General features: G+C 44.1%; 2 pseudogenes; one reads left to right on the forward strand and one right to left on the reverse strand.

Annotated features, from left to right (window-relative positions):
• The window catches only part of LOC117191467, a 125,884-nt pseudogene that overhangs the window by 12,395 nt on the left and 86,829 nt on the right, over positions 1 to 26,660 (reverse strand).
• On the forward strand, positions 895 to 8,148 carry LOC117185946 (annotated as a pseudogene).

Here is a 26,660-nt window from a genome sequence, read left to right on the forward strand (position 1 = left end):
TATTTAAATACATTTTTTTTTAAACATTGGTGTTTTTTTCATTCACTTTCATACTTCGCGCTCTACTTAAAGCAGGCTGGCAGTCCAGCAGCATTTCATTCGAGGTGCAGTTTTTCGGCAGTTGGCAGTTTTCCCGTTTATCGATAGCAACAATGAAATACCCTTCTGGAATATTTAAACCTATTTCATCGATTTCTTTCTACAGAGACCAAGAATAATCATGCATGAATATGTCTAACCTATATCAATTTGAGAAAATTTCTTCATCAATTACGTTTTAAAAACATTTTGGAAAACAGGGTATACAAAGGGCTATACACGCATCATGTCTTTAAATACTAGCAACATTGCGACTGTTTTTTTGTTGAACTATTTTGTTTAAACCTTGTTTAAGTCAAAATACAACAAAAGCAAGGACTAAAAACTAACCAGTTTTGTAGAAAATGTATGTATCAACGGCCTAAAATTATGTGAGCCGAACTAAGGGTTTTAGTTAGCCAGAATTATTCAACGGAATCTCTAAATTGAGCAATATGAACGACTAGCCTCGTTTTTTTGTTTTGACTTATTTCGCTAAAACCGTTTTTTGGTTGACCTAATTCACTAATACCTTCTTTTAGACAAGATCCAATAAAAGCAAGTGTTTAAAATAAACTAGTCAATTCGGAAATAGATTCACTAATCGGATAAAACTATGTGGGCATGGCTTAATGTTCTATACAGCTAGTAATATTCCACGGAATATCATAAACGAGGAATATGTAAAATAGAACTTGAATTCGTCAGTATATTTACGGTATATTTTTTAAATGAGACGGTACATTTCGGTATATTTCTGAGGGTCGGACGGTATATTTTAGCGATAAACCCGCGGATAATACTGAGGGACAGGACTTCATTTTCTTTTTTTCTTTTTTTGGCAATTTATTTATTCAGCTCTTGGAATTTATTATCTTATCTGATCAAATACTTGTTCAATACAATATATCGGTGGAACAAAGTTCAATTAAAACAAAGGTGAGGCGAGACATTTTCCGGTCAACCTGCGCGTCCATCGCGGTGTTTTCCGCACACAGAGAACGGTGACTGGACAAAAATGTAAGTCCCCGTACTTCCAGCTAGTAGCTGGCCACATCCAGAAAAACCTGCTGTGTCATTATAGCCACGTCAGCAATCATCTTAGTTGGCGAGCTTGTGCCTGCAGTCACTGAATTTTATTTTATTTCATCACTTTCAGCTGGCACCCGGAGCAAATAGGATCATCATGGCAGACAACGTGCATAGTGGGGAATCCGAAATAAAGGTATAAATAATATAAATTCCAGTGCATATACATAAGTTTGTACTTTTTGCTGAATTGTAAAAATGCATTCGCATTTGTTGCAGCCTCGCAGCTATCAGCTGCGTCTCGTGGATCATATTATGAAGAACAATGGGATAATCTACTTGCCGACCGGATCTGGCAAGACATACGTGGCCATCCTGGCCCTGAAGCGATTCTCCAAAGACATGGACAAGTAAGTCGCTTGCATTTTTTTATACCCGATACTCAAAATGAGTATTGGGGTATATTAGATTTGTGGTAAAAGTGGATGTGTGTAACGTCCAGAAGGAATCGTTTCCGACCCCATAAAGTATATATATACTCAATCAGCATCAATAGCCGAGTCGATTGAGCCCTGTCTGTCTGTCCGTCCGTCCGTCTGTCCGTCTGTCCGTCCCCTTCAGCGCCTAGTGCTCAAAGACTATAAGAGCTAGAGCAACGTTGTTTTGGATCCAGACTTCTGTGATATGTCACTGCTACAAAAATATTTCAAAACTTCGCCCCGCCCACTTCCGCCCCCACAAAGGACGAAAATCTGTGGCATCCACATTTTTAAAGATACGATAAAACCAAAAACGCAGAATCGTAGAGGATGACTATATGTTCTAGAATGTAAAATCTCAACCAGATCGTATAATTATTATAGCCAGAATCAAGAAAACAATTTCATTCTTTCTCGCTCTGTCTCTCTCTAACACACAGGTTTCATGGGCGGTTTTGCCAATTGCAAAATATGAGTTCAAGGATCTCAGAACTTATAAGAGCCAGAGCAACCAAATTTGGTATCCACACTCCTGTGATATCGGACCTTGACCGTTTTGTGTCCAAATTTCGCCACACCCCCTTTCGCCCCCGCAAAGGACGAAAATCTGGGGCATCCACAAATCTCAGAGACTATTAAGGCTAGAGTAACCAAATTTGGTATCCGCACTTCTGTTAGATCTCACTATAAAACGTATATCTCAGAATTTCGCCGCACCCCCTTCCGCCCCCACAAAGGACGAAAATCTGTTGCATCCACAATATTGCAGATTCGAGAAAACTAAAAACGCAGAATCATAGATAATGACCATATCTATCAGACTGCTGAATCTGGATCAGATCGGATCATTTTTATACCCAAAAGGAACAAATCAATTTGCACTGGCTACGCAGCGCCCGACGTCACGCTCAGACTGATTTTCTGTCTCTCTCGCACGCACAATTTGTCGTGTCGTTTAATATTAGCTGCGTCTGCCGGAGGAGAGCCATACTGACTAAGTATCGGGTATAACTGTAGAGTTGCGGTGACTCACAACGTTCCCCCTCGTTTCATACTGGAATTTTGCAAACCCACTCATACATAAGCAAATATGTACATATGTATGTAGCTGTTGAACTGAATTCTCGGATTTGTTTACACTCTTACAGATCAATTGAGGAGGGCGGAAAACGAGCTTTATTTATGTGCAATACAGTCGAGCTAGCCCGCCAGCAGGCAATGGCCGTGAAGAAGTTCTCAAATCTCAAAGTGAAGTTCTTTGTGGGGGAGCAGGGCGTCGACGACTGGTCGAAGATAAAATGGAGCCACGAAATAAGCGATAGCCAAGTTAGTGTCGAGCTCATGACGCCTCATCAAACCAATATGCATTTCTGATATTCGTTTATATAGAACGGATGCACTAGTATTTGTGCTTCCAAGTGCTTTACAAATTTGGCGCTGGCTTTTTTTTTCTAATTGATTTTTCTTATATCTTGCAACGACAATAGGTTCTGGTGGGCACAGCCCAAGTAATGTTGAATATGGTCACCCAGAAGTACTTGGAGCTGAGCTCTGTGAGCATCGTGATTATAGACGACTGCCACCATGGCACTGGTCGCTGACCGAAACACGCCACTGCCGCGCGTTTTGGGACTGACGGGTGTACTCATTAAAGGCAACGAATTTAAGCTGGTCGCTCAAAAGCTCAGAGAGCTGTCCGTGTCCGACACGGAGGAATTGAAAAACGTGATGCTGTGAGACCTTTTAAGCCCTTTCCATAGAAGAAATCACGCTATAGCAGTTCTGTTTATTTTTTGCAGCTACTCCACCAAACCAAGTGAGTGTTTAGTGACTTATCCAGACCAAGTGGGGAGCCTTGTGATCGGGCACGCCATACATAGATGCATTGAGCACTTCTACGTACGCCTAGACGATTTGGAGATTGGCAAACAGCCTACGCGCTATTCCAAGGGACTGTCGACCCCCCGCGATCCGCCCAAGAAAGGATATATAAAGACTCTGCTCAACGACTTCCAGTACCAGCTGGAGCACTACGGCGTATATTCGGCAGCCATGGCCATAGTATCGGTGATTCTAGAGTTTGAAATCAAGCTGCATCATCATCAACCCTTGCCCTGACCCACATATATAAGTTGGCCATCTGTCTGTGTAACCGGATCAATCACATGCTAAAGAAAAAGCTTCGCGATTTGGTCGACGATGATACGGAACCCGATGACGCAGTCCACACGGAGGAAACCATCATGATCTTTTCGACTCCCAAGGTGCAGAGATTTTTGCATTACGTGCAGAAAACGTTCTCGGGCAAGGATGCCAAGCATATTTGCTGCTTGGTCTTCGTTGAGCGCCGGTATACGAGCAAATGCATATACCAATTGTTGAAGAAGTTCATTGCGGTTATTCCGGCGCTGCGCGATGTTCTCGTGCCGCAGTTTATGGTGGGCCGCAACTCAGTTTCAGCGGATTGTGAGAGCGTCCTGGAGCGCAAGTGGCAAAAGTCGGTACGTTATGCCTCGGGCCTCAGCACAGAACATTATATTAAAAGTATATTATTCTCGCCTGTCGCAATCCTCATCAAAGGCCATTCATCAATTTAGGGATGGCGAAGCCAACCTGATGGTCTGTTCGAGCGTTCTAGAGGAAGGCATCGATGTAAAGGCCTGCAATTACGTGTTGATCCTGGATCCTTTAAAGACATTTAACATGTACGTGCAGACGAAGGGGCGGGCTCGATCCAAGGAGGCCCAGTTTGTGCTTTTTTCCTCAGAGCTTGACCGCATAAAAACCAACCAACAAATCAATCAATATCGCCAAGCCCATACATCGGAGAGTATTTAAAGGATCGCGTCCTGGATCGGGCCGAACCCCTGATGCAAGAGATAGCCGATCACTTCCACGAATTGATCCCACCATTGATAAACGAAAAAGGTGCTGTGCTGCTGCCTAGCAGTGCCCTGATGCTGCTCCACCGCTACTGCCAGAGCCTGCCTTTGGATGCATTCGGCTTTGTGGAGCCCTGGATCACACTAATCAGTTGGGACCAGAAGCGGGAACTCTTTGGCACACAGGCCGCAAGCAAAGAAGTCGTCTTATCGAACTTCCACTCAGCTCGTCCGTGCGGGATAAAATCAGTCAGTAATCATGTTCGAATCATTCCAGAGCGATCCCATGACTTCCGTTAAGGCGGCAAAAATATCGGCAGCCTTTAAGACCTGCATTAAACTGTACTCCACGGGGGAGCTCAACGAGCGTTTCCTACCCGTCACGCTTAAGGACCGGGGGCACGGCGATAGCCGACTTTCACTTTGACCACTGGAGGAAATACAGCGACGATGGTGAGTCTTATTCAATCAAATACCCACTAATTCTGTTTAATCATTCTCCTCCTTGGGTGCTTTTAGTTATCGATACGGTAAACAAGCAGAAACTCAAGCCGGAGACACAAACTACCTTCAAGACCTCTTGTCCGCCGTAATTATACGATTGCCGGCCACGGGTGGGTGAAGTCTGTTATGCCTATGAGATCATTTTGGAGCCGCAGCTCGAGCGCAACGACTACACAGAGCACATCCACGACAACATGCTGTCGGGTAAGAACTTTGCGTTGCTGCTGAGGAAGCAGCTGCCGCCTCTCTCGAAAATGCCGCTGTTCTGCAACCAGGGCCCATTGCATGTGCAGGTTAGGGAGCACCCGCAGAGCAGCTGGAGCAACTGCATCAGTTCCATGGAATGCTGTTCCGCGATCTGTTGAAGATCTGGCATCCCTGCTTTGTACTGGATCGTCGAGGCAAGGACAACTCCTACCTGATCGTGCCTCTAGCCGTGGGCGCAGAGCATCAGAATGTGGTGGACTGGCCGCTGGTCCGTTAGTTCCAGCGTCTGCCCACCCCGAAGCCTGTCAGTGTGAAGCAGCGCAAGGAACAGCGAGCGCCGCTTCCAGAGGACTATGAGGGGAAAATTGTGACTCAGTGGTATGCCAACTTCGCGAGCAAGCGAATGCTCGTGCACAAGGTGCGCAGAGACCTGACTCCGAGCAGCCTGATGGAAAGCAACCACCAGAACACGAGCTATGGCGAGTTCACCACGTCCAAGTATGGCGATGACATCGAAGGAATTGTTCGCATGGACCAGTTCCTGATCGAGGTGCGCGAGCTTACGGAGCAACTGAACTTCTATGTCCAGCAGCGGGGCAAGACGTCGGCCCAGAGCAAGGCCAGGGTCAAGATCATCCTCATTCCGGAGCTCTGCTTTAATTTCGATTTCCCCGGCGACCTCTGGATAAAAGCAGTGTTTCTACCCAGCATCTTGAACCGGCTCCACTTCATGCTGCATGCTGAGGCATTACGACAACGCTTCAATACCTACCTGGGGCTGCAACATCTGCCTCAAAATGGAGTTGACTATAGGCCAAAGCTCTTGGAGATCGACTGGTCGTTGCGCCGCAATGTGGATTCCCATGGCAATGCCGTTCCCAATAATTATGAAGAAGGGTCACGCTCCATTCTGGAGCCCCTACCCATCAAAGAAGTTGAGATTGGGATGAAGACACTGCAGATACGCGACTTACAACATTCGTGGCAGCAGTACCTGGAACCCGTAGACCTACCCCGGAACATCATGTCCGCCTATACCGTGGAGTTGAACTATTACAACAATTTTATATCCGGCCAAGTGGCGTCTCTCGACAAAATGGAGCAGGACGACAGGGAGTTCTGGCTGGAGACGCAGTTCAAGATGCCTAAAGGAGGGAACATCTATGAGACCAGGAGTCCAGCAATGCCCCCTGCCGCCCGGCCTGCCCTGCTCCCGCCGACCAGCTCAGCTCCCAAACCACAGTCGTTGAATGTGTTGCCGGTTCTGATGAAGAGCGTCTCCGATGATCACATCACTCCGGCCCACCAGGGTGAGTTCCTGGCGGCCATCACCACAGCGGGATCTGCCGATGTTTATGATATGGAGCGAGCGGAGCTGTAGGGTGACTCGTTTCTCAAGATGAGTGCCAGTCTTTACCTGGCCAGCAGGTATCCCGACTGGAACGAAGGCACGCTCACGCAGGTCAAGTCGAGGCTGGTGTCCAACAAGAACCTGATGTATTGCCTCAGGGAGACGGATATTCCCAGTCGTATTAGCTGCAGTCTGTTCGACCCCAGATTAACGTGGCTTCCGCCCAGCATTAATCTGCCCGAAGATGTCTTGGATTTGTGGACGGAGCAGCCGAGCTTTGCCAAACTGATTGGTCCCCATAATCTCTTCAATCTGGCCCTTAGTGACGAGGAGATTCTGGCAGGTCGTTGCAACGAGGATACCTATCGTCGCTTTGTGCAAGGTTGCAAGAGCAATCAGCAAGGCTATTATGCCGGCCGAGACTTCTCCTCCGGCGTGAACTACTTCTTTGGTGAGGTCGCTGCTCAGAACAAGGTGAGAAACTATGGATTGCAACATGGCTTCCGCATGCTGGAATACTTCGGCATTTGCAAGCCGGACGTTTATAAGCCATTGTCGCAGCTGCTCGATCTTCAGTTGAAGAGCACCAAGATGCGAGCCAACGCGAGCCCTGACGATATTGATGGCTTCCTGATCAACCTGATCGGGATCGGGGCTACCTCTTGCAGGCCCTGACGCATCCGTCGTTTCCCACCAATCGCTTGACCGGCTGCTACCAGGAGCTGGAGTTCATTGGCGATGCCATACTCGATTTTCTCATCTCTGCATACATTTTCGAAAACAATACCAAGCTGCGTCCGGGCGAGCTCACGGATCTGCGCTCGGCATTGGTCAATAACATGACACTGGGATGCATCTGCGTGCGCCACAAGCTGCACCTCTTCATTCTGGCAGAGAACGCGTTGCTATCTGAGACCATCAGCAAGTTTGTAAAATTCCAAGAGAGCCAGGGACACAGAGTCACGAATCATGTACGTTTTCTGCTCGAGGAGAGAGATGTGCAGGCCGTTATTCTGGACTTGGACGATGAAGTGGAGTTGGCCATGGAAAATGAGTCGGAAGACGGTCCACGCATCGGTGCTTTCAACTTGACGCAAAACGTAGATGTCCCCAAGGCTTTAGGCGATGTCCTGGAGGCACTTATCGCGGCCGTCTACCTGGATTGCCGGGATCTGCAGACAACCTGGCAGATGATCTACCATTTGTTTGAGCCCGAGCTGAAGGAATTCTCCCAGAATATACCCATCAGCCCGATTCGTTAGCTCCATGAGCACAAGCTGGCCAATCCCGTCTACGGTCCGCCCCTTGTAGACAACGACGTTGTGATGATGTACTGCCAGTTCACCTGCATGGAGAAGATCATTCGGGTCACTGGTTTCGGCTCCAACAAGGACCAAGCCAAATTGGCTGCTGCCAAGAGTGCTCTCCAGAAATTGGCTAAATGTGATGCATAATCCATAGAACTACATACCATTGACCGTGACCCACAAAGTCTAAGCCTGACACCCATTCTGTATATGTACAATTAATTAAATGGTTGTGATGCTTAGACTTTTATTGGTCACTGTATTATTTGTAAGCTTTTCATGAACAAAAAAGCATTTTTACCAATTTGTTATACCTTTTTAAAAATTATTTTAATATGTAAAATAAAATCGCTATGTACCGCGTGTGCTCGTTATACCCGATACTCAAAATGAGTATTGGGGTATATTAGATTTGTGGTAAAAGTGGATGTGTGTAACGTCCAGAAGGAATCGTTTCCGACCCCATATAGTATATATATTCTTGATCAGCATCAATAGCCGAGTCGATTGAGCCCTGTCTGTCTGTCCGTCTGTCCGTCCGTCCGTCCGTCTGTCCGTCTGTCCGTCCGTCCGTCCCCTTCAGCGCCTATTGCTCAAAGACTATAAGAGCTAGAGCAACGATGTTTTGGATCCAGACATCTGTGAAATGTCACTGCTACAAAAATATTTCAAAACTTTGCCCCGCCCACTTCCGCCCCCACAAAGGACGAAAATCTGTGGCATCCACATTTTTAAAGATACGATAAAACCAAAAATGCAGAATCGTAGAAGATGACTATATGTTCTAGAGTGTAAAATCTCAACCAGATCGTGTAATTATTATAGCCAGAATCAAGAAAACAATTTCATTCTTTCTCGCTCTGTCTCTCTCTAACACACAGGTTTCATGGTCGGCTTTGCCAATTGCAAAATATGAGTTCAAGGATCTCAGAACCTATAAGAGCCAGAGCAACCAAATTTGGTATCCACACTCCTGTGATATCTGACCTTGACCGTTTCGTGTCCAAATTTCGCCACACCCCCTTCCGCCCCCGCAAAGGACGAAAGTCTGGGGCATCCACAAATCTCAGAGACTATTAAGGCTAGAGTAACCAAATTTGGTATCCGCACTCTTGTTAGATCTCACTATAAAACGTATATCTCAGAATTTCGCCCCACCCCCTTCCGCCCCCACAAAGAACGAAAATCTGTTGCATCCACAATATTGCACATTCGAGAAAACTAAAAACGCAGAATCATAGATAATGACTATATCTATCAGATTGCTGAATCTGGATCAGATCGGATTATTTTTGTAGCCAAAAGCAAGAAATCAATTTGCAGTGGCCACGCAGCGCCCGACGTCACGCTCAGACTGATTTTCTGTCTCTCTCGCACGCACTCTTTGTCGTGTGGTTCAATATTAGCGGCGTCTGCCGCAGGAGAGCCATACTGACTTAGTATCGGGTATAACTGTAGAGTTGCGGTGTACGCAGCAGCTCACAACGTTCCCCCTCGTTTTAGCTAGATTTACAATGGGCTAGATGGGCGGGCTACATCGTCAACGACGTCAATGCCATTTTTATTCCCGATACTCAAAATGAGTATTGGGGTATATTAGATTTGTGGTGAAAGTGGATGTGTGTAACGTTCTTGATCAGCATCAATAGCCGAGTCGATTGAGCCATGTCTGTCTGTCCGTCTATCCGTCTGTCCGTCCCCTTCAGCGCCTAGTGCTCAAAGACTATAAGAGCTAGAGCAACGATGTTTTAGATCCAGACTTCTGTGATATGTCGCTGCTACAAAAATATTTCAAAACTTCGCCCCGCCCGCTTCCGCCCCCACAAAGGACGAAAATCTGTGGCATCCCCAATTTAAAACGAGGGGGAACGTTGTGAGTTGCTGCGGAGACCGCAACTCTACAGTTTTACCCGATACTAAGTCAGTATGGCTCTCCTCCGGCAGACGCCGCTAATATTAAACGACACGACAAGGAGTGCGTGCGAGAGAGACAGAAAATCAGTCTGAGCGTGACGTCGGGTGCTGCGTAGCCAGTGCAAATTGATTTGTTCCTTTTGGCTATAAAAATGATCTGATCTGATCCAGATTCAGCAATCTGATATATATGATCATTATCTATGATTCTGCGTTTTTAGTTTTCTCGTATACTCAATATTGTGGATGCAACAGATTTTCGTCCTTTGTGGGGGCGGAAGGGGGTGGGGCTAAATTTTGAGATATACGTTTTATAGTGAGATCTAACAGGAGTGCGGATACCAAATTTGGTTACTCTAGCCTTAATAATTAACAGTACCATTAATTAACCATACAGAAGAAATGGATAAGTTAAGAAACGAAATAAAATTGTTAAAGGAAGGTCATCATGACTTAAAAGGACTTAAGTTCCATCATGTATCTGGACATGCGGCCTTGATTATCGGAATCATAATAATGATAATATTAATAATCTATGCCATAAGAAGAATTAAAGTTGCACGAAAACTGCAAACGATAGCACTTCCCTACCCACTGTAATAGACTGTAAATGATTATCTGTACTTGTAATTATAGCTATAAAGAAAATGTACACAAAAAGGTTCACAAGAATCCAAATACAAACAATGCCACTTTCGGCCCTTTGCAGAATATTCAAACATGAACATATTATCGTCAATACAATGCCACTTTCGGCCCCTTGCAGAATGTTTAAATATAACTAGATTATTGTACACATAAACTCATGTAACAACACCGATCTCTAAAGAAATAACATAAAGTAGACAAGTTATGACTGCACTGGTGTAAACAGAGATCTGTAACCCATTAATACGACAACAAAACACAAGTGGAGAAAACACTTAACAAATGCGGTCCTAAAATAAAACTAATGTAAGCATGTACTCAAAAAGACACCCTCAGTAAAGTGTATCCTCTGCGTAGGTCTAACAATAATTATAGACTACCAAATTGTACCTCCTACCTCATTGTCAAATCACAAGGCTCTGATTTTAAGAATAAAATTCAGTTTGAATTTACAACTCAACTCGCAAATGTCTAGACTTTTCTTTTAAGGTCTTAACACTTAGTATCGGGTATAACTGTAGAGTTGCGGTGTCCGCAGCAACTCACAACGTTCCCCCTCGTTTATATTTACAATAAAGTGCAGAGTGCACTCTACATTCATTTGATCCGAGTGTCCATGCAACAGCGGTAAAAGATTATAAACTTACAACCGTTACGTACGGTACAGCTTCAGCACCCTACTTAGCAACCAGGGTGCTTGTTGCAATAGCAGATAATTGCAAAAATCAAGCAATTAGGGAAATCATAAAGAATGATTTTTATATGGACGACCTGATGACAGGTGCCGACACGATACTGGATGCTAAAAAGCATGTAAAGGAAGTTACCCGGGAGTTTAATAAGGTTGGGTTTAACTTAAGAAAGTGGATAACAAATATCCCAGAAATTATAGAAGGCATTAGAGATGACCAAGAAAATAAAGTATCAACCATTGAGGAGAATGAATCCGTCAAAACATTAGGACTACAATGGGAACCGGTTAAAGACGAGTTTAGGTTCAGTTTCCACTATGAACCAATTAAGAAAAATAACAAAAGAATAGTATTATCTACCTTAGCCAAGATATATGACCCCTTAGGCTGGTTGTCTCCAGTGACACTTGTCGGAAAATTGTTTATTCAAAAACTTTGGCTAGCAGACAAAAATTGGGACTAAGAATTATTAGAACGGGATACTCGGGAATGGAATTCGTTTAAAAATAGTTTAACAGAGTTAGAGAGCATTCGGATACCGAGATGGCTAAATTCTCAGCACAATAAGTCGATGCAAATTCATGGGTTTGCCGATGCATCCGAAAAGGCTTATGCTGCCGTAGTGTATGCCAAGGTAGATAGTTCTACAATTATAATAGCCAGTAAAAGCAAAGTTAATCCAAAGAAGAATCGGAAAACTATTCCAAAATTAGAACTTTGTGCAGCACATCTTCCGGCAAAATTAATTCAACGGGTGAAAGTAGCGGTTGGAAGTAATGTAGAGTGTTATGCCTGGAGTGATTCTACTATTACTCTAGCCTGGATAAAGAATGGAGACAATAAAGACAAGTTTATCAGGCGTCGAACTGACGAAGTAAGAAAGATTAAGGAAATTAAATGGGGACACGTTAGAACTGAAGACAATCCAGCAAATGTAGCATCAAGGGGCATTAGTGCAGATAAGCTAAAAGATTTTAAGATTTGTTGGAAAGGGCCTCAATGGTTGGCGAAATCTAAGGAACATTGGCCAAAAGAGGAAATTGAAGAAAAATTAGTTATGAGCACAACAATGGTAATAGCAAAAAATAACATTTTTTGTAAATTATTACAAAAATATTCGTGTATGCATAAACTAGAAAGAGTCATTGCATATGTATTGAGGTTTATTCAAATCAAAACCAAAAAGAAAGAATATCCTTCATTTTTGACAGTGAAGGAGATTAAGAGCGCCAAAGTATTAATAGTAATTCAACAACAAGCTATCCAATTCGGTTCCGAAATAGCTAGCCTAATTAATAAAAAGGAAATAGAAACAAAAAATAAACTATTAAGCTTAAATCCGTTCTTAGATACATCTGTGCGTCCTAACAGCACTGGGGGTGGAAGAAAAAGAAAAATAAACGCGCCACCTATATGTCAAGGATCGTATCTGAGGAAAGAGTAATGGAAGTTGACAGTTGAAGGGTCGAGCAGAGAAAGTAGGGTCCGAGTGTCGAGGCAGAATAGCATCCGCTCTTTTTATACCCGATACTCAAAATGAGTAATGGGGAAATTAGATTTGTGGTAAAAGTGGATGTGTGTAACGTCCAGAAGGAATCGTTTCCGACCCCATAAAGTATATATATTCTTGATCAGCATCAATAGCCGGAGTCGATTGAGCCATGTCCGTCCGTCCGTCTGTCCGTCTGTCCGTCCCTATTAGCGCCTAGTGCTCAAAGACTATGAGAGCTAGAGCAACGATGTTTTGGATCCAGACTTCTGTGATATGTCACTGCTACAAAAATATTTCAAAACTTCGCCCCGCCCACTTCCGCCCCCACAAAGGACGAAAATCTGTGGCATTCACAATTTTAAAGATACGAGAAAATCAAAAACGCAAAATCGTAGAGAATGACCATATCTTTTAGACTGCAGTATCTGAATTGGATCGTATTATTATTATAGCCAGCATCAAGAAAACAATTTCATTTTTTCTCGCCCTGTCTCTCTCTAACACACACGTAGCATAGCCGGCTTTGCTTAGAGTATAACATTAGCACCTAGATCTCAGAGACTATAAAAGCTAGAGCAACCAAATTTGGTATCCGCACTCCTGTTAGATCTCACTTTAAAACTTATATCTCAAAATTTCGCCCCAATCCCTTCCGCCCCCACAAAAGACGAAAATCTGTTGCATCCACAATATTGAGGAAACGAGAAAACTAAAAACGCAGAATCATAGATAATGACCATATCTATCAGATTGCTGAATCTGGATCAGATCAGATCATTTTCATAGCCAAAAGGAACAAATCAATTTGCACTGGCTACGCAGCCCCCGACGTCACGCTCAGACTGATTTTCTGTCTCTCTCGCACGCACTCTTTGTCGTGTCGTTCAATATTAGCGGCGTCTGCCGGAGGAGAGCCATACTGACTTAGTATCGGGTATAACTGTAGAGTTGCGGTGTCCGCTGCAACTCACAACGTTCCCCCTCGTTTTTTTGTTGTACCTGTATGTGTAAACTGGCACTTGCACTCACACTCGCCCTAGGAGAGCACAACGAATTCCCCCTTACCCCTTAGCAGTGGAATTAATAGGTAGGTCTGAGGTCAGTCTGAGCGTGACGTCGGGCGCTGCGTAGCCACTGAAAATTGATTTCTTGCTTTTGGCTACAAAAATGATCCGATCTGATCCAGATTCACCAATCTGATAGATATGGTCATTATCTATGATTCTGCGTTTTTTGTTTTCTCGAATGTGCAATATTGTGGATGCAACAGATTTTCGTCCTTTGTGTGGGCGGAAGGGGGTGGGGCGAAATTTTGAGATATACGTTTTATAGTTAGATCTAACAGGAGTGCGGATACCAAATTTGGTTACTCTAGTTACGATCCAATTCATATTCCGCAGTCTTAAAGATATGGTCATTCTCTACATTCTACGTTTTTGGTTTTCTCATATCTTTAAAATTGTGGATGCCACAGATTTTCGTCCTTTGTGGGGGCGGAAGTGGGCGGGGCGAAGTTTTGAAATATTTTTGTAGCAGTGACATATCACAGAAGTCTGGATCCAAAACATCGTTGCTCTAGCTCTTATAGTCTTTGAGCACTAGGCGCTGAAGGGGACGGACAGACGGACAGACGGACGAGACGGACGGACGGACAGACGGACAGACAGACATGGCTCAATCGACTCGGCTATTGATGGTGATCAAGAATATATATACTTTATGGGGTCGGAAACGATTCCTTCTGGACGTTACACACATCCACTTTTACCACAAATCTAATATACCCCAATACTCATTTTGAGTATCGGGTATAACGAGGGGGAACGTTGTGAGTTGCTGCGGACACCGCAACTCTACGGTTATACCCGATCCTAAGTCAGTATGGCTCTCCTCCGGCAGACGCCGCTAATATTAAACGACCCGACAAAGAGTGCGTGCGAGAGAGACAGAAAATCAGTCTGAGCGTGACGTCGGGCGCTGCGTAGCCACTGAAAATTGATTTTTGCTTTTGGCTATAAAAATGATCTGATCTGATCCAGATTCAGCAATCTGATAGATATGGTCATTATCTATGATTCTGCGCTTTTAGTTTTCTCGAATGTGCAATATTGTGGATGCAACAGATTTTCGTCCTTTGTGTGGGCGGAAGGGGTGGGGCGAAATTTTGAGATTACGTTTTATAGTTAGATCTAACAGGAGTGCGGATACCAAATTTGGTTACTCTGTTCGTCCAATTCATATTCCGCAGTCTTAAAGATATGGTCATTCTCTACCATTCTACGTTTTTGGTTTTCTCATATCTTTAAAATTGTGGATGCCACAGATTTTCGTCCTTTGTGGGGCGGAAGTGGGCGGGGCGAAGTTTTGAAATATTTTTGTAGCAGTGACATATCACAGAAGTCTGGATCCAAAACATCGTTGCTCTAGCTCTTATAGTCTTTGAGCACTAGGCGCTGAAGGGGACGGACAGACGGACAGACGGACGGACGGACAGACGGACAGACAGACATGGCTCAATCGACTCGGCTATTGATGCTGATCAAGAATATATATACTTTATGGGTCGGAAACGATTCCTTCTGGACGTTACACACATCCACTTTTACCACAAATCTAATATACCCCAATACTCATTTTGAGTATCGGGTATAACGAGGGGGAACGTTGTGAGTTGCTGCGGACACCGCAACTCTACGGTTATACCCGATACTAAGTCAGTATGGCTCTCCTCCGGCAGACGCCGCTAACATTAAACGACACGACAAAGAGTGCGTGCGAGAGCGACAGAAAATCAGTCTGAGCGTGACGTCGGGGGCTGCGTAGCCACTGCAAATTGATTTGATCCTTTTGGCTATAAAAATGATCCGATCTGATCCAGATTCAGCAATCTGATAGATATGGTCATTATCTATGATTCTGCGTTTTAGTTTTCTCGAATGTGCAATATTGTGGATGCAACAGATTTTCGTCCTTTGTGTGGGCGGAAGGGGTGGGGCGAAATTTTGAGATATACGTTTTATAGTTAGATCTAACAGGAGTGCGGATACCAAATTTGGTTACTCTAGTTACGATCCAATTCATATTCCGCAGTCTTAAAGATATGGTCATTCTCTACCATTCTACGTTTTTGGTTTTCTCATATCTTTAAAATTGTGGATGCCACAGATTTTCGTCCTTTGTGGGGGCGGAAGTGGGCGGGGCGAAGTTTTGAAATATTTTTGTATCAGTGACATATCACAGAAGTCTGGATCCAAAACATCGTTGCTCTAGCTCTTATAGTCTTTGAGCACTAGGCGCTGAAGGGGACGGACAGACGGACAGACGGACGGACGGACAGACGGACAGACAGACATGGCTCAATCGACTCGGCTATTGATGCTGATCAAGAATATATATACTTTATGGGGTCGGAAACGATTCCTTCTGGACGTTACACACATCCACTTTTACCACAAATCTAATATACCCCAATACTCATTTTGAGTATCGGGTATAACGAGGGGGAACGTTGTGAGTTGCTGCGGACACCGCAACTCTACGGTTATACCCGATACTAAGTCAGTATGGCTCTCCTCCGGCAGACGCCGCTAACATTAAACGACACGACAAAGAGTGCGTGCGAGAGAGACAGAAAATCAGTCTGAGCGTGACGTCGGGGGCTGCGTAGCCACTGCAAATTGATTTGATCCTTTTGGCTATAAAAATGATCTGATCTGATCCAGATTCAGCAATCTGATAGATATGGTCATTATCTATGATTCTGCGTTTTTAGTTTTCTCGAATGTGCAATATTGTGGATGCAACAGATTTTCGTCCTTTGTGTGGGCGGAAAGGGGTGGGGCGAAATTTTGAGATACACGTTTTATAGTAAGATCTAACAGGAGTGCGGATACCAAATTTGGTTACTCTTGCCATAATAGTCTCTGAGATTTTTGAATATCCCCAGATTTTCGTCCTTTGCGGAGGCGGAAGGGGTGTGGCGAAATTTTGAAACAAACTCGTCTCGGTCCGATATATTAGGAGTGTGGATACCAAATTTGGTTGCTCTAGCTTTTGTAGTCTCTGAGATCTAGGCGCTAATGTTTTACTCTAAGCAAAGCCGCCTATGCTACGTGTGTGTTAGAGAGAGACAGGGCGAGAAAAAATGAAATTGTTTTCTTGATGCTGGCTATAATAATAATACGATCCAATTCATATTCCGCAGTCTTAAAGATATGGTCATTCTCTACAATTCTACGTTTTTGGTTTTCTCATATCTTTAAAATTGTGGATGCCACAGATTTTCGTCCTTTGTGGGGGCGGAAGTGGGCGGGGCGAAGTTTTGAAATATTTTTGTATCAGTGACATATCACAGAAGTCTGGATCCAAAACATCGTTGCTCTAGCTCTTATGAGCACTAGGCGCTGAAGGGGACGGACAGACGGACGGACGGACAGACGGACAGACGGACAGACAGACAGGGCTCAATCGACTCGGCTATTGATGCTGATCAAGAATATATATACTTTATGGGGTCGGAAACGATTCCTTCTGGACGTTACACACATCCACTTTTACCACAAATCTAATATACCCCAATACTCCATTTGAGTATCGGGTATAACGAGGGGGAACGTTGTGAGTTGCTGCGGACACCGCAACTCTACGGTTATACCCGATACTAAGTCAGTATGGCTCTCCTCCGGCAGACGCCGCTAATATTAAACGACACGACAAAGAGTGCGTGCGAGAGAGACAGAGAATCAGTCTGAGCGTGACGTCGGGGGCTGCGTAGCCACTGCAAATTGATTTGTTCCTTTTGGCTATAAAAATGATCTGATCCGATCCAGATTCAGCAGTCTGATAGATATGGTCATTATCTATGATTCTGTGTTTTTAGTTTTCTCGAATGTGCAATATTTTGGATGCAACAGATTTTCGTCCTTTGTGTGGGCGGAAGGGGGTGGGGCGAAACTTTGAGATACACGTTTTATAGTAAGATCTAACAGGAGTGCGGATACCAAATTTGGTTACTCTAGCCTTAATAGTCTCTGAGATTTTTGAATATCCCCAGATTTTCGTCCTTTGCGGGGGCGGAAGGGGGTGTGGCGAAATTTTGAAACAAACTCGTCTCGGTCCGATATATTAGGAGTGTGGATACCAAATTTGGTTGCTCTAGCTTTTGTAGTCTCTGAGATCTAGGCGCTAATGTTTTACTCTAAGCAAAGCCGCCTATGCTACGTGTGTGTTAGAGAGAAACAGGGCGAGAAAAAATGAAATTGTTTTCTTGATGCTGGCTATAATAATAATACGATCCAATTCAGATTCCGCAGTCTTAAAGATATGGTCATTCTCTACAATTCTACGTTTTTGGTTTTCTCGTATCTTTAAAATTGTGTATGCCACAGATTTTCGTCCTTTGTGGGGGCGGAAGTGGGCGGGGCGAAGTTTTGAAATATTTTTGTATCAGTGACACATCACAGAAGTCTGGATCCAAAACATCGTTGCTCTAGCTCTTATAGTCTTTGAGCACTAGGCGCTGAAGGGGACGGACAGACGGACAGACAGACATGGCTCAATCGACTCGGCTATTGATGGTGATCAAGAATATATATACTTTATGGGGTCGGAAACGATTCCTTCTAGACGTTACACACGTCCGCTTTCACCACAAATCTAATATACCCCAATACTCATTTTGAGTATCGGGTATAAAAACCTACCTATTAATTCCACTGCTAAGGGGTAAGGGGGAATTCGTTGTGCTCTCCTAGGGCGAGTGTGAGTGCAAGTGCCAGTTTACACATACAGGTACAACAAAAAAACGAGGGGGAACGTTGTGAGTTGCTGCGGACACCGCAACTCTACGGTTATACCCGATACTAAGTCAGTATGGCTCCCCTCCGGCAGACGCCGCTAATATTAAACGACACGACAAAGAGTGCGTGCGAGAGAGACAGAAAATCAGTCTGAGCGTGACGTCGGGCGCTGCGTAGCCACTGCAAATTGATTTGTTCCTATTGGCTATAAAAATGATCTGATCTGAACCAGATTCAGCAATCTGATAGATATGGTCATTATCTATGATTCTGCGTTTTTAGTTTTCTCGAATGTGCAATATTGTGGATTCAACAGATTTTCGTCCTTTGTGTGGGCGAAAGGGGGTGGGGCGAAACTTTGAGATACACGTTTTATAGTAAGATCTAACAGGAGTGCGGATACCAAATTTGGTTACTCTAGCCTTAATAGTCTCTGAGATTTTTGAATACCCCAGATTTTCGTCCTTTGCGGGGGCGGAAGGGGTTGTGGCGAAATTTTGAAACCAACTCGTCTCGGTCCGATATATTAGGAGTGTGGATACCAAATTTGGTTGCTCTAGCTTTTGTAGTCTCTGAGATCTAGGCGCTAATGTTTTACTCTAAGCAAAGCCGCCTATGCTACGTGTGTGTTAGAGAGAGACAGGGCGAGAAAAAATGAAATTGTTTTCTTGATGCTGGCTATAATAATAATACGATCCAATTCATATTCCGCAGTCTTAAAGATATGGTCATTCTCTACAATTCTACGTTTTTGGTTTTCTCATATCTTTAAAATTGTGGATGCCACAGATTTTCGTCCTTTGTGGGGGCGGAAGTGGGCGGGGCGAAGTTTTGAAATATTTTTGTAGCAGTGACATATCACAGAAGTCTGGATCCAAAACATCGTTGCTCTAGCTCTTATAGTCTTTGAGCACTAGGCGCTGAAGGGGACGGACAGACGGACAGACGGACGGACGGACAGACGGACAGACAGACATGGCTCAATCGACTCGGCTATTGATGGTGATCAAGAATATATATACTTTATGGGGTCGGAAACGATTCCTTCTGGACGTTACACACATCCACTTTTACCACAAATCTAATATACCCCAATACCCAACGAGGGGGAACGTTGTGAGTTGCTGCGGACACCGCAACTCTACGGTTATACCCGATACTTAGTCAGTATGGCTCTCCTCCGGCAGACGCCGCTAATATTAAACGACACGACAAAGAGTGCGTGCGAGAGAGACAGAAAATCAGTCTGAGCGTGACGTCGGGGGCTGCGTAGCCACTGCAAATTGATTTGTTCCTTTTGGCTATAAAAATGATCTGATCTGATCCAGATTCAGCAATCTGATAGATATGGTCATTATCTATGATTCTGCGTTTTTAGTTTTCTCGAATGTGCAATATTGTGGATGCAACAGATTTTCGTCCTTTGTGTGGGCGGAAAGGGGTGGGCCAAATTTTGAGATACACGTTTTATAGTTAGATCTAACAGGAGTGCGGATACCAAATTTGGTTACTCTTGCCATAATAGTCTCTGAGATTTTTGAATATCCCCAGATTTTCGTCCTTTGCGGAGGCGGAAGGGGGTGTGGCGAAATTTTGAAACAAACTCGTCTCGGTCCGATATATTAGGAGTGTGGATACCAAATTTGGTTGCTCTAGCTTTTGTAGTCTCTGAGATCTAGGCCCTAATGTTTTACTCTAAGCAAAGCCGCCTATGCTACGTGTGTGTTAGAGAGAGACAGGGCGAGAAAAAATGAAATTGTTTTCTTGATGCTGGCTATAATAATAATACGATCCAATTCATATTCCGCAGTCTTAAAGATATGGTGATTCTCTACAATTCTACGTTTTTGGTTTTCTCATATCTTTAAAATTGTGGATGCCACAGATTTTCGTCCTTTGTGGGGGCGGAAGTGGGCGGGGCGAAGTTTTGAAATATTTTTGTAGCAGTGACATATCACAGAAGTCTGGATCCAAAACATCGTTGCTCTAGCTCTTATAGTCTTTGAGCACTAGGCGCTGAAGGGGACGGACAGACGGACAGACGGACGGACGGACAGACAGACATGGCTCAATCGACTCGGCTATTGATGGTGATCAAGAATATATATACTTTATGGGGTCGGAAACGATTCCTTCTAGACGTTACACACATCCACTTTTACCACAAATCTAATATACCCCAATACTCATTTTGAGTATCGGGTATAAAAACCTACCTATTAATTCCACTGCTAAGGGGTAAGGGGGAATTCGTTGTGCTCTCCTAGGGCGAGTGTGAGTGCAAGTGCCAGTTTACACATACAGGTACAACAAAAAAACGAGGGGAACGTTGTGAGTTGCTGCGGACACCGCAACTCTACGGTTATACCCGATACTAAGTCAGTATGGCTCTCCTCCGGCAGACGCCGCTAACATTAAACGACACGACAAAGAGTGCGTGCGAGAGAGACAGAAAATCAGTCTGAGCGTGACGTCGGGGCTGCGTAGCCACTGCAAATTGATTTGTTCCTTTTGGCTATAAAAATGATCTGATCTGACCCAGATTCAGCAGTCTGATAGATATGGTCATTATCTATGATTCTGCGTTTTTAGTTTTCTCGAATGTGCAATATTGTGGATGGAACAGATTTTCGTTCTTTGTGTGGGCGGAAGGGGGTGGGGCGAAACTTTGAGATACACGTTTTATAGTAAGATCTAACAGGAGTGCGGATACCAAATTTGGTTACTCTAGCCTTAATAGTCCTTGAGATTTTTGAATATCCCCAGATTTTCGTCCTTTTCGGTGGCGGAAGGGGTGTGGCGAAATTTTGAAAGAAACTCGTCTCGGTCCGATATATTAGGAGTGTGGATACCAAATTTGGTTGCTCTAGCTTTTTGTAGTCTCTGAGATCTAGGCGCTAATGTTTTACTCTAAGCAAAGCCGCCTATGCTACGTGTGTGTTAGAGAGAGACAGGGCGAGAAAAGATGAAATTGTTTTCTTGATGCTGGCTATAATAATAATACGATCCAATTTAGATTCCGCAGTCTTAAAGATATGGTCATTCTCTACAATTCTACGTTTTTGGTTTTCTCGTATCTTTAAAATTGTGGATGCCACAGATTTTCGTTCTTTGTGGGGGCGGAAGTGGGCGGGGCGAAGTTTTGAAATATTTTTGTAGCAGTGACATATCACAGAAGTCTGGATTCAAAACATCGTTGCTCTAGCTCTTATAGTCTTTGAGCACTAGGCGCTAATAGGGACGGACAGACGGACAGACAGACATGGCTCAATCGACTCGGCTATTGATGGTGATCAAGAATATATATACTTTATGGGGTCGGAAACGATTCCTTCTAGACGTTACACACATCCACTTTTACCACAAATCTAATATACCCCAATACTCATTTTGAGTATCGGGTATAAAAACCTACCTATTAATTCCACTGCTAAGGGTAAGGGGAATTCGTTGTGCTCTCCTAGGGCGAGTGTGAGTACAAGTGCCAGTTTACACATACAGGTACAACAAAAAAACGAGGGGGAACGTTGTGAGTTGCTGCGGACACCGCAACTCTACGGTTATACCCGATACTAAGTCAGTATGGCTCTCCTCCGGCAGACGCCGCTAATATTAAACGACACGACAAAGAGTGCGTGCGAGAGAGACAGAAAATCAGTCTGAGCGTGACGTCGGGCGCTGCGTAGCCACTGCAAATTGATTTGTTCCTATTGGCTATAAAAATGATCTGATCTGATCCAGATTCAGCAATCTGATAGATATGGTCATTATCTATGATTCTGCGTTTTTAGTTTTCTCGAATGTGCAATATTGTGGATGCAACAGATTTTCGTTCTTTGTGTGGGCGGAAGGGGGTGGGGCGAAACTTTGAGATACACGTTTTATAGTAAGATCTAACAGGAGTGCGGATACCAAATTTGGTTACTCTAGCCTTAATAGTCTCTGAGATTTTTGAATATCCCCAGATTTTCGTCCTTTGCGGGGCGGAAGGGGGTGTGGCGAAATTTTGAAAGAAACTCGTCTCGGTCCGATATATTAGGAGTGTGGATACCAAATTTGGTTGCTCTAGCTTTTGTAGTCTCTGAGATCTAGGCGCTAATGTTTTACTCTAAGCAAAGCCGCCTATGCTACGTGTGTGTTAGAGAGAAACAGGGCGAGAAAAAATGAAATTGTTTTCTTGATGCTGGCTATAATAATAATACGATCCAATTCAGATTCTGCAGTCTTTAAGATATGGTCATTCTCTACAATCATACGTTTTTGGTTTTCTCGTATCTTTAAAATTGTGGATGCCACAGATTTTCGTCCTTTGTGGGGGCGGAAGTGGGCGGGGCGAAGTTTTGAAATATTTTTGTAGCAGTGACATATCACAGAAGCCTGGATCCAAAACATCGTTGCTCTAGCTCTTATAGTCTTTGAGCACTAGGCGCTAATAGGGACGGACAGACGGACAGACGGACGGACGGACAGACGGACAGACAGACAGGGCTCAATCGACTCGGCTATTGATGGTGATCAAGAATATATATACTTTATGGGGTCGGAAACGATTCCTTCTAGACGTTACACACATCCGCTTTCACCACAAATCTAATATACCCCAATACTCATTTTGAGTATCGGGTATAAAAACCTACCTATTAATTCCACTGCTAAGGGTAAGGGCAATTCGTTGTGCTCTCCTAGGGCGAGTGTGAGTGCAAGTGCCAGTTTACACATACAGGTACAACAAAAAAACGAGGGGAACGTTGTGAGTTGCTGCGGACACCGCAACTCTACGGTTATACCCGATACTAAGTCAGTATGGCTCTCCTCCGGCAGACGCCGCTAATATTAAACGACACGACAAAAAATGCGTGCGAGAGAGAATGAAAATCAGTCTGAGCGTGACGTCGGGCGCTGCGTAGCCACTGCAAATTGATTTGTTCCTTTTGGCTATAAAAATGATCTGATCTGATCCAGAATCAGCAATCTGATAGATATGGTCATTATCTATGATTCTGCGTTTTTAGTTTTCTCGAATGTGCAATATTGTGGATGCAACAGATTTTCGTCCTTTGTGTGGGCGGAAGGGGGGGGGGCGAAATTTTGAGATACACGTTTTATAGTTAGATCTAACAGGAGTGCGGATACCAAATTTGGTTACTCTAGTTACGATCCAATTCATATTCCGCAGTCTTAAAGATATGCTCATTCTCTACAATTCTACGTTTTTGGTTTTCTCATATCTTTAAAATTGTGGATGCCACAGATTTTCGTCCTTTGGGGGGGCGGAACTGGGCGGGGCGAAGTTTTGAAATATTTTTGTAGCAGTGACATATCACAGAAGTCTGGATCCAAAACATCGTTGCTCTAGCTCTTATAGTCTTTGAGCACTAGGCGCTGAAGGGGACGGACAGACGGACAGACGGACGGACGGACAGACGGACAGACAGACATGGCTCAATCGACTCGGCTATTGATGGTGATCAAGAATATATATACTTTATGGGGTCGGAAACGATTCCTTCTAGCCGTTACACACGTCCGCTTTCACCACAAATCTAATATACCCCAATACTCATTTTGAGTATCGGGTATAAAAACCTACCTATTAATTCCACTGCTAAGGGTAAGGGGAATTCGTTGTGCTCTCCTAGGGCGAGTGTGAGTGCAAGTGCCAGTTTACACATACAGGTACAACAAAAAAACGAGGGGGAACGTTGTGAGTTGCTGCGGACACCGCAACTCTACGGTTATACCCGATACTAAGTCAGTATGGCTCCCCTCCGGCAGACGCCGCTAATATTAAACGACACGACAAAGAGTGCGTGCGAGAGAGACAGAAAATCAGTCTGAGCGTGACGTCGGGCGCTGCGTAGCCACTGCAAATTGATTTGTTCCTATTGGCTATAAAAATGATCTGATCTGAACCAGATTCAGCAATCTGATAGATATGGTCATTATCTATGATTCTGCGTTTTTAGTTTTCTCGAATGTGCAATATTGTGGATGCAACAGATTTTCGTCCTTTGTGTGGGCGAAAGGGGGTGGGGCGAAACTTTGAGATACACGTTTTATAGTAAGATCTAACAGGAGTGCGGATACCAAATTTGGTTACTCGAGCCTTAATAGTCTCTGAGATTTTTGAATACCCCCAGATTTTCGTCCTTTGCGGGGGCGGAAGGGGTTGTGGCGAAATTTTGAAACCAACTCGTCTCGGTCCGATATATTAGGAGTGTGGATACCAAATTTGGTTGCTCTAGCTTTTGTAGTCTCTGAGATCTAGGCGCTAATGTTTTACTCTAAGCAAAGCCGCCTATGCTACGTGTGTGTTAGAGAGAGTCAGGGCGAGAAAAAATGAAATTGTTTTCTTGATGCTGGCTATAATAATAATACGATCCAATTCATATTCCGCAGTCTTAAAGATATGGTCATTCTCTACAATTCTACGTTTTTGGTTTTCTCATATCTTTAAAATTGTGGATGCCACAGATTTTCGTCCTTTGTGGGGGCGGAAGTGGGCGGGGCGAAGTTTTGAAATATTTTTGTAGCAGTGACATATCACAGAAGTCTGGATCCAAAACATCGTTGCTCTAGCTCTTATAGTCTTTGAGCACTAGGCGCTGAAGGGGACGGACAGACGGACAGACGGACGGACGGACAGACGGACAGACAGACATGGCTCAATCGACTCGGCTATTGATGCTGATCAAGAATATATATACTTTATGGGGTCGGAAACGATTCCTTCTGGACGTTACACACATCCACTTTTACCACAAATCTAATATACCCCAATACCCAACGAGGGGGAACGTTGTGAGTTGCTGCGGACACCGCAACTCTACGGTTATACCCGATACTAAGTCAGTATGGCTCTCCTCCGGCAGACGCCGATAATATTAAACGACACGACAAAGAGTGCGTGCGAGAGAGACAGAAAATCAGTCTGAGCGTGACGTCGGGGGCTGCGTAGCCACTGCAAATTGATTTGATCCTTTTGGCTATAAAAATGATCTGATCTGATCCAGATTCAGCAATCTGATAGATATGGTCATTATCTATGATTCTGCGTTTTTAGTTTTCTCGAATGTGCAATATTGTGGATGCAACAGATTTTCGTCCTTTGTGTGGGCGGAAAGGGGTGGGCCAAATTTTGAGATACACGTTTTATAGTTAGATCTAACAGGAGTGCGGATACCAAATTTGGTTACTCTTGCCATAATAGTCTCTGAGATTTTTGAATATCCCCAGATTTTCGTCCTTTGCGGAGGCGGAAGGGGGTGTGGCGAAATTTTGAAACAAACTCGTCTCGGTCCGATATATTAGGAGTGTGGATACCAAATTTGGTTGCTCTAGCTTTTGTAGTCTCTGAGATCTAGGCGCTAATGTTTTACTCTAAGCAAAGCCGCCTATGCTACGTGTGTGTTAGAGAGAGACAGGGCGAGAAAAAATGAAATTGTTTTCTTGATGCTGGCTATAATAATAATACGATCCAATTCATATTCCGCAGTCTTTAAGATATGGTCATTCTCTACAATTCTACGTTTTTGGTTTTCTCATATCTTTAAAATTGTGGATGCCACAGATTTTCGTCCTTTGTGGGGGCGGAAGTGGGCGGGGCGAAGTTTTGAAATATTTTTGTAGCAGTGACATATCACAGAAGTCTGGATCCAAAACATCGTTGCTCTAGCTCTTATAGTCTTTGAGCACTAGGCGCTGAAGGGGACGGACAGACGGACAGACGGACGGACGGACAGACAGACATGGCTCAATCGACTCGGCTATTGATGGTGATCAAGAATATATATACTTTATGGGGTCGGAAACGATTCCTTCTAGACGTTACACACATCCACTTTTACCACAAATCTAATATACCCCAATACTCATTTTGAGTATCGGGTATAAAAACCTACCTATTAATTCCACTGCTAAGGGGTAAGGGGGAATTCGTTGTGCTCTCCTAGGGCGAGTGTGAGTGCAAGTGCCAGTTTACACATACAGGTACAACAAAAAAACGAGGGGGAACGTTGTGAGTTGCTGCGGACACCGCAACTCTACGGTTATACCCGATACTAAGTCAGTATGGCTCTCCTCCGGCAGACGCCGCTAATATTAAACGACACGACAAAGAGTGCGTGCGAGAGAGACAGAAAATCAGTCTGAGCGTGACGTCGGGGGCTGCGTAGCCACTGCAAATTGATTTGTTCCTTTTGGCTATAAAAATGATCTGATCTGACCCAGATTCAGCAGTCTGATAGATATGGTCATTATCTATGATTCTGCGTTTTTCG

The sequence above is a fragment of the Drosophila miranda genome (assembly GCF_003369915.1).
Source record: "Drosophila miranda strain MSH22 chromosome Y unlocalized genomic scaffold, D.miranda_PacBio2.1 Contig_Y1_pilon, whole genome shotgun sequence".
NCBI lineage: Eukaryota > Metazoa > Arthropoda > Insecta > Diptera > Drosophilidae > Drosophila > Drosophila miranda.